Consider the following 6,024-nt stretch of genomic DNA (forward strand, 5'->3'; position numbering starts at 1 on the left):
AGACTCTAGACTGGTGAATGTGTTTCCTAAATGTGTAGAAATAAAGTCTATGCATTAATGCACTTCACTGGCTTAGTACTTGCATGCACATTATATTGGGTTTTAAGTAGCACATTATAGGGTTCATATAGGTTCGGGGTCAAGTGTTGATGTTAGGTTTGCCGGGCAGTCTGTGGTGCAGCAGTGCACTGCAGCATTGCACTGCAGTCACCATCTGCCGCTCCTGCCCTGACATTTTAAAAGGGTATGACACATGAGGCCAAACCCAAGCAGCCGGTGGAAGGGAGAGGCACTGTGCAGGGAGTGGGTCACACACCCCAGCCCCACCAGATCCCGCAACCCACTCCCAGACCCAAGTGAGGCGCCAGGGCAACCACGAGATGGGGAGGTGGTGAGCAGTCCCGGAGGGGCACTAGAAAGTGAGAACCATCCAACAGGGGGACAGGGGTCCAGGTAGCTGGAGAAGGATGAGCCACCCCGCAGGGCAGTCCCACAACTAGGGAATGCGTGAGATAAGGCCCAAGAGTGGCAGGGACAACCACGGAGCTGGAGGGAGACTGTCGGGCCCCACTGACCCCAAGGGAGAGGCATGGCAATGGAAGGCCACGCATGTGCAGCGCTCCAGGGAGAGGCACCCACCCCTGGCCCAGGCACCAGACCCTAGCCCTCCCACGGCAGAGTAGGCAAAACTGCCACCCGAAAAGGAACGATGGCTGTCCAATTACCAAATAAATTAGGAGATAAAGGAATTCTGTATCCCAAGATGGAGGACAATTTTTCAGTGTTTTTTGACCAAAAAACCTGGACAGGTGAGCAGAGCCAAAGGGCATGAAAGTAGGTGTCAGTGGTGTTTAGCTTACACTGTGAATGAAGATCAGAGTCTGAGAAGCCCAATTTATACATCTTATATTTTGTGTAAAGTGTGTTCTTACATCACTTTGAGCAGATGGAATCAGTTAATCAGTGAAATCACCTGGTGGAAGCGGGTTATTGCAACAAAAACCTGCACCCTCTTGGCCCTTTCTGGAATGAGTTGAATACCCCTGGACTATTGCCTGGAGGTTTTTGGTGGTAGCGCGTCTTGGGCAAAAAAAGAAATTTTTTTCACTCACGTCTTTGTTCGCAGTTGTTGTTGGCAGTTTCCTCGCTTGCGAGGATAGTGGGAAGGCCTTTTTTTTTTTTTGTTTATTTTCTACAAGCCCTCTGGTGGCTGAAAAGTCCGATGCGGGATGCACAAGACCTGTTACACTTGGGGCAAATGAACACTTGAGTAGGCTGGGCTTGTGCTGCTGCCCGCTCTTTCTGTCTTTTACGCTTCTGGCGTGAGGCCTCACTTCTTTCTGCCTCAAACTTCAGGCTGGCAGATTTGATGCTGGAACGCCAGCTGAGTCTATCTGTAGCTAGATGCTGCCATGAGTGATGCTGAATGCCTGCAAAGGAGAGCTGTTTCTTCAGCTGGTCCTTATAGCACTTTTTGGGGGCCCCTTGGTTTCGTCTCCCTTCCTTGAGCTTACCAAAGAGAATTAATTTCGGCATGCATGTATCATCCATTCTGGCTACGTGGCCTGCCCAATGAAGCTGTTGTTTGAGTATAATAGACTCCATGCTGGGCAATTTGGCTCTGGTAAGGATCTCCTCATTTGAGACGTAGTCCTGCCACTTGATCCCGAAGATGTTCGGAGACAACGCTGATGAAAGCGTTCCAGTAATCTGATCTGCTGGCGATACAGAACCCAGGTTTCAGCTCCATACAGGAGGGTAGGGACCACAATGGCTCTGTAGACCTGCACTTTTGTGGAAAGGTGCAGTGCATGATTCTGCCAGACTTTCTTTGAGAGTCGACCAAAAGAACGCTGGCCTTGGCAAGGCGACTGTCTAGGTCCTTGGCAACAGATGCGTCGTTTGAGATAACACTACCGAGATACGTGAAGTGCTCTACTGCATTCAGGCTGGTACCCTCAATGTTGATTTGGGGTGGGGTATATGCTGTATGGGGGACCGGTTGATATAGCACTTCTGTCTTTCTCAGGCTGATGGTGAGGCAGAAGGCTCTTGCTGCTTCAGCAAGACAGTTGACAATGTGCTGCAAGGCTTGCTCCGTATGGGCGATGAGGGCGCAGTCATCTGCGAAGAGCAGCTCCATGATTGGCTGTTCTGTGATCTTAGTGTGGGACAGAAGGTGCCGCAAGTTAAACAGACTTCCGTCGGTTCTGAAGCGGATATAGATGCCGTCTGTCAAGTCTTCTTTGGCCTCACGAAGCATCATGCTGAAGAAGATAGAGAACAGAGTGGCACGAGGATGCAACCTTGTTTGACACCATTTGAGATGGGGAAGCTGCCGGACAGAGTCCCATTGTACTTCACTTGTCCCATCTGGCCTTCATGCAGCTGGCGGATGATGGTGAGGAGCTTTGGAGGGCAGCCAAGGCGTGCAAGAATCTTCCACAAACCCTCACGACTGACCGTGTCAAAAGCCTTGGTTAGGTCTATGAAGGCTGCATAAAGGGCCATGTTCTGTTCTCTGCACTTCTCCTGGATCTGTCTCAGGATGAAGATCATGTCGGTGGTTCCCCTGTTGGCCCGAAATCCGCACTGACTCTCTGGAGTATTTTCATGCGCTATGGTAGGGGTAAGCCTGTTGAGCAGCACTCGAGCCAAAATCTTACCTGCTATTGAGAGGAGAGTGATGCCCCGGTAATTAGAACAGCCGGACTTGTCGCCCTTGTTCTTGTACAGGGAGACAATGACCGCATCCTGAAGGTCATGTGGAACCATTTCCTTTTCCCAGCAACTGGAGAAGAGAATCTGAAGCTTGTCGAGGACTGCCTCACCTCCATTTTGGTACACCTCTGCTGGGATGCCATCTATGCCAGGAGACTTCCCTGAATTCAGCTGCGTGGTGGCCTTTCGGATCTCTTCAAGTTTTGGGGGTCATCAAGTTCCCATTTCACCTCCACCTGAGGAATCTTCTCGATTGATGACTCTTGCACAGTGCGCTTGTCACTGAAGAGGTTTTCAAAGTGTTCTGACCAACGCTGCATAATGGTTTCCTTGTCCGTCAGAAGGGTGGAGCCGTCTGAGGAGCGCAGGGGTGCTTGCACTTGATGTGCTGGCCCATGGATGGTCTTAAGGGCTTCATAAAAGGAGCGCATGTCTCTGGCATCGGCATGTTGTTGTGTCTTCTCCGCAAAAGCTAGCCACCAGTCGTTCTGCAGTATGCGGAGCTTGCTTTGCCGTGTGGAGCAGGCATTTCTGTAAGCTGTCTTGGCAGAGTGGTCATCAGGTTTAGCTAAAAGAGTCTTGTGGCATGCACGTTTCTTTTCTAGTAGTTCCTGGATCTCTGCATCAGACTCATCAAACCAGTCTTTATTTTTCCTGGCTGAGAAGCCCACTACTTCTGCTGCCGTCTCCTGAAGAATGGTCTTTAATCTCATCCACTGTTGTTCAGGGTCGTCAGGCAGGCCTTCTTCTCCACCCAGTCTCTCCTCTAGTTTGGCCTGGAACTCCATTTTTGTGTCTGTCTTGCAGCTTGTGGACTTGTAGCTTCTTAAACTGTGGGCCTTTCTTCTTAGGAGGGGGCTTGAAAGTGAAAGCAATCTTGGAACGGACCAAGCGATGATCCGTATAGCAATCCGCGCTAGGCATCACCTTGGTATGTAGTACGTCTCTTCTATCATGCTGTCGCGTCAGAACGTAGTCCAGAAGGTGCCAGTGTTTGGAGCGTGGGTGTCTCCAGGTTGCTTTGAATCTCTCTTTCTGTTGGAACAGGCTGTTGGTGATTGTCAAGTCATGTGCAGAGCAGAACTCCAGCAGCAGGCGGCCATTGTCATTACAGTTACCTATGCCATGTTTCCCTAGCACGTCCTTCCATACATCAGAGTCGTGGCCCACCCTGGCATTGAAATCTCCCATGATGAGGAGCTTGTCCTGGGTGTCGACGCGCTGTAGAAGGTTGTGCAGATCGCTATAGAAAGCCTCCTTAACTCCGATGTCGGCCTGCATGGTTGGGGCATACACACTAACAATAGTGGCAAAATCCTTGTTGTTGATGGGGAGCCGGAGTGACATGAGTCGGTCAGAATGTCCAACTGGCAAACTGTGTAACCTATGTGCTATGGCGCTCTTAATCATGAACCCGACCCCTGAGAGTCGACGATCTTCTTTAGTCTTCCCTGACCAGAACAGTGTGTAGCCTGTACCTTCCTCGGTGAGTGACCCTTGGTCTGCAAAGCGCAGATAATTAGGCTTACGTATTTTGATTAAAAGCCTGACCTTGAATAGGGGCCTGCCTCATTTAATAACCAGGTCAAAAATTTGTCTGAAAAAATAAACGTCTACCTTAAATAAACACCAGGCATTATGTGCATTAACAAATTACATTTTGGTTAAGTCACTGTTTTTTCTAAGTCCACTGTGAAGTAGTACCTTAAAATCCTAAAGCCTGATTTTATGCAACTCTGTAACTCTGTGACCATGCAATGACGTTGACAGGCGCATTACCCTTATTACCCCTTTAAAGTTCTCCGTCGTGTCTTTATGCAATTTACAGCAGGAACAGCAGCTTTTTCTGGATTAATTTGTCCCTCAACGAGTGCCACTTCTTTATACAATCATCAACCTCCAAACCAACTACATGGTACGTACAATCTCCTCCATGAATTGTGGGTCATTTAAAAGTCTTTTTCTGACTCCGTGTTGTGAAGATGGTAATATTTGTGGACTTTTCTGCCAAACATATTTTATCCATGATTGTAATGTAATCAGCATGCGCACTGCAAAACTTTTTAAAATGTGATGGGAGACGAAAGAGTGAAAACATAAAACTGACAAATCACAGCCTTTTGCGGTCTCTATAGCAGGTGCGCATCAGGCTCCGGAGAGCCACGCAGAGGGCTGTGATCTAAAGCGGTTTGGTTGGTCACACACTGGATATGTGTGAAACTTAAGACCATATTACAGTGCAGGCAATGAGCAGCATTTTGTTAATAATCACCGGCGTTGAATTATGCCCTGCCTCCTTTAGGTCTCGTGTCTGAGCACGGTTTGAAAAAAATGAATGGCCGGTCTTTTAATCATGGAAATACGGTACCCACTTTCCTCCAATTCGCGAGCGTCAGTGCTGAACTCTGAACATCTCTGCTGAACTGCTGAACATCTCATACCTCTGTTCCTGGGTACGTCCAGACTGCTCTGTCATTTACATGTGAGGGGTTTTTAATGGAAATACATCATGATGGGACGGGATCTTTTGTCCGATGTGAACGAGGTGTATACGGTGTTTATTACATGGAAAACCATACAAAAGCATTGGGACTTTTGCATTTTGTCTTTGACTGCATTTTGCCTGTATCTGTCTCAGCAGCAGCTTCAGGTGGAGAAGTCATCTGACTGACTTGATTGCATCATTGCCTTGTTGGGGGCGTGTCCCGGAGAGGCAGCCGCAGCAGATAGCATGATATGCCCGTTCATCAACATCTTTCATTGACAATCAAAGCTTCCGTGCCCTGTGATGTTTGTGGGAGTGTGGAGCACAAAACTCACTTTAGATCCAGTCATCTGTGCCTCAGCTGCTATGCATCCAATCATATGTGGGCTGAGTGTACCAGCGCTGTGACGGCCACGTCTAGCAGCCAAAGTCCTGCAGCTCAGCTAGAGGGGAACTAGCTGGCCTGCGTGTGGAGGGGGGGAAGTGCTGTAGGCCTGAGTGTGAGCCCTGTGAGGTTTGTGGCAATGACGATATGTAGTTGATCTACCAGTGTGTGAATGATGAAAGTGAGTTGGGCCACAGACCAGAACATCCAGAACATTCAAAGACTGAAATCACATGAACTATTTTATGAAAGTGTGACACTTGTTTGACAGTGGCTAAATGACGTGTACATTGATCTCAAGTGTTATGCCAGAACACTTACAAAAGACAGTTTTACAGTCCCCCAATGTGGAACCTACTGAGTTTGTTTTGATTGGTTGTGGTGACTCAAAGATGAAACCCTCAGGTCTGTGTGGGAAATCTGCAGCTGCAGA

Source organism: Thalassophryne amazonica, chromosome 20, assembly GCF_902500255.1.
Source record: "Thalassophryne amazonica chromosome 20, fThaAma1.1, whole genome shotgun sequence".
Classification (NCBI taxonomy): Eukaryota; Metazoa; Chordata; class Actinopteri; order Batrachoidiformes; family Batrachoididae; genus Thalassophryne; species Thalassophryne amazonica.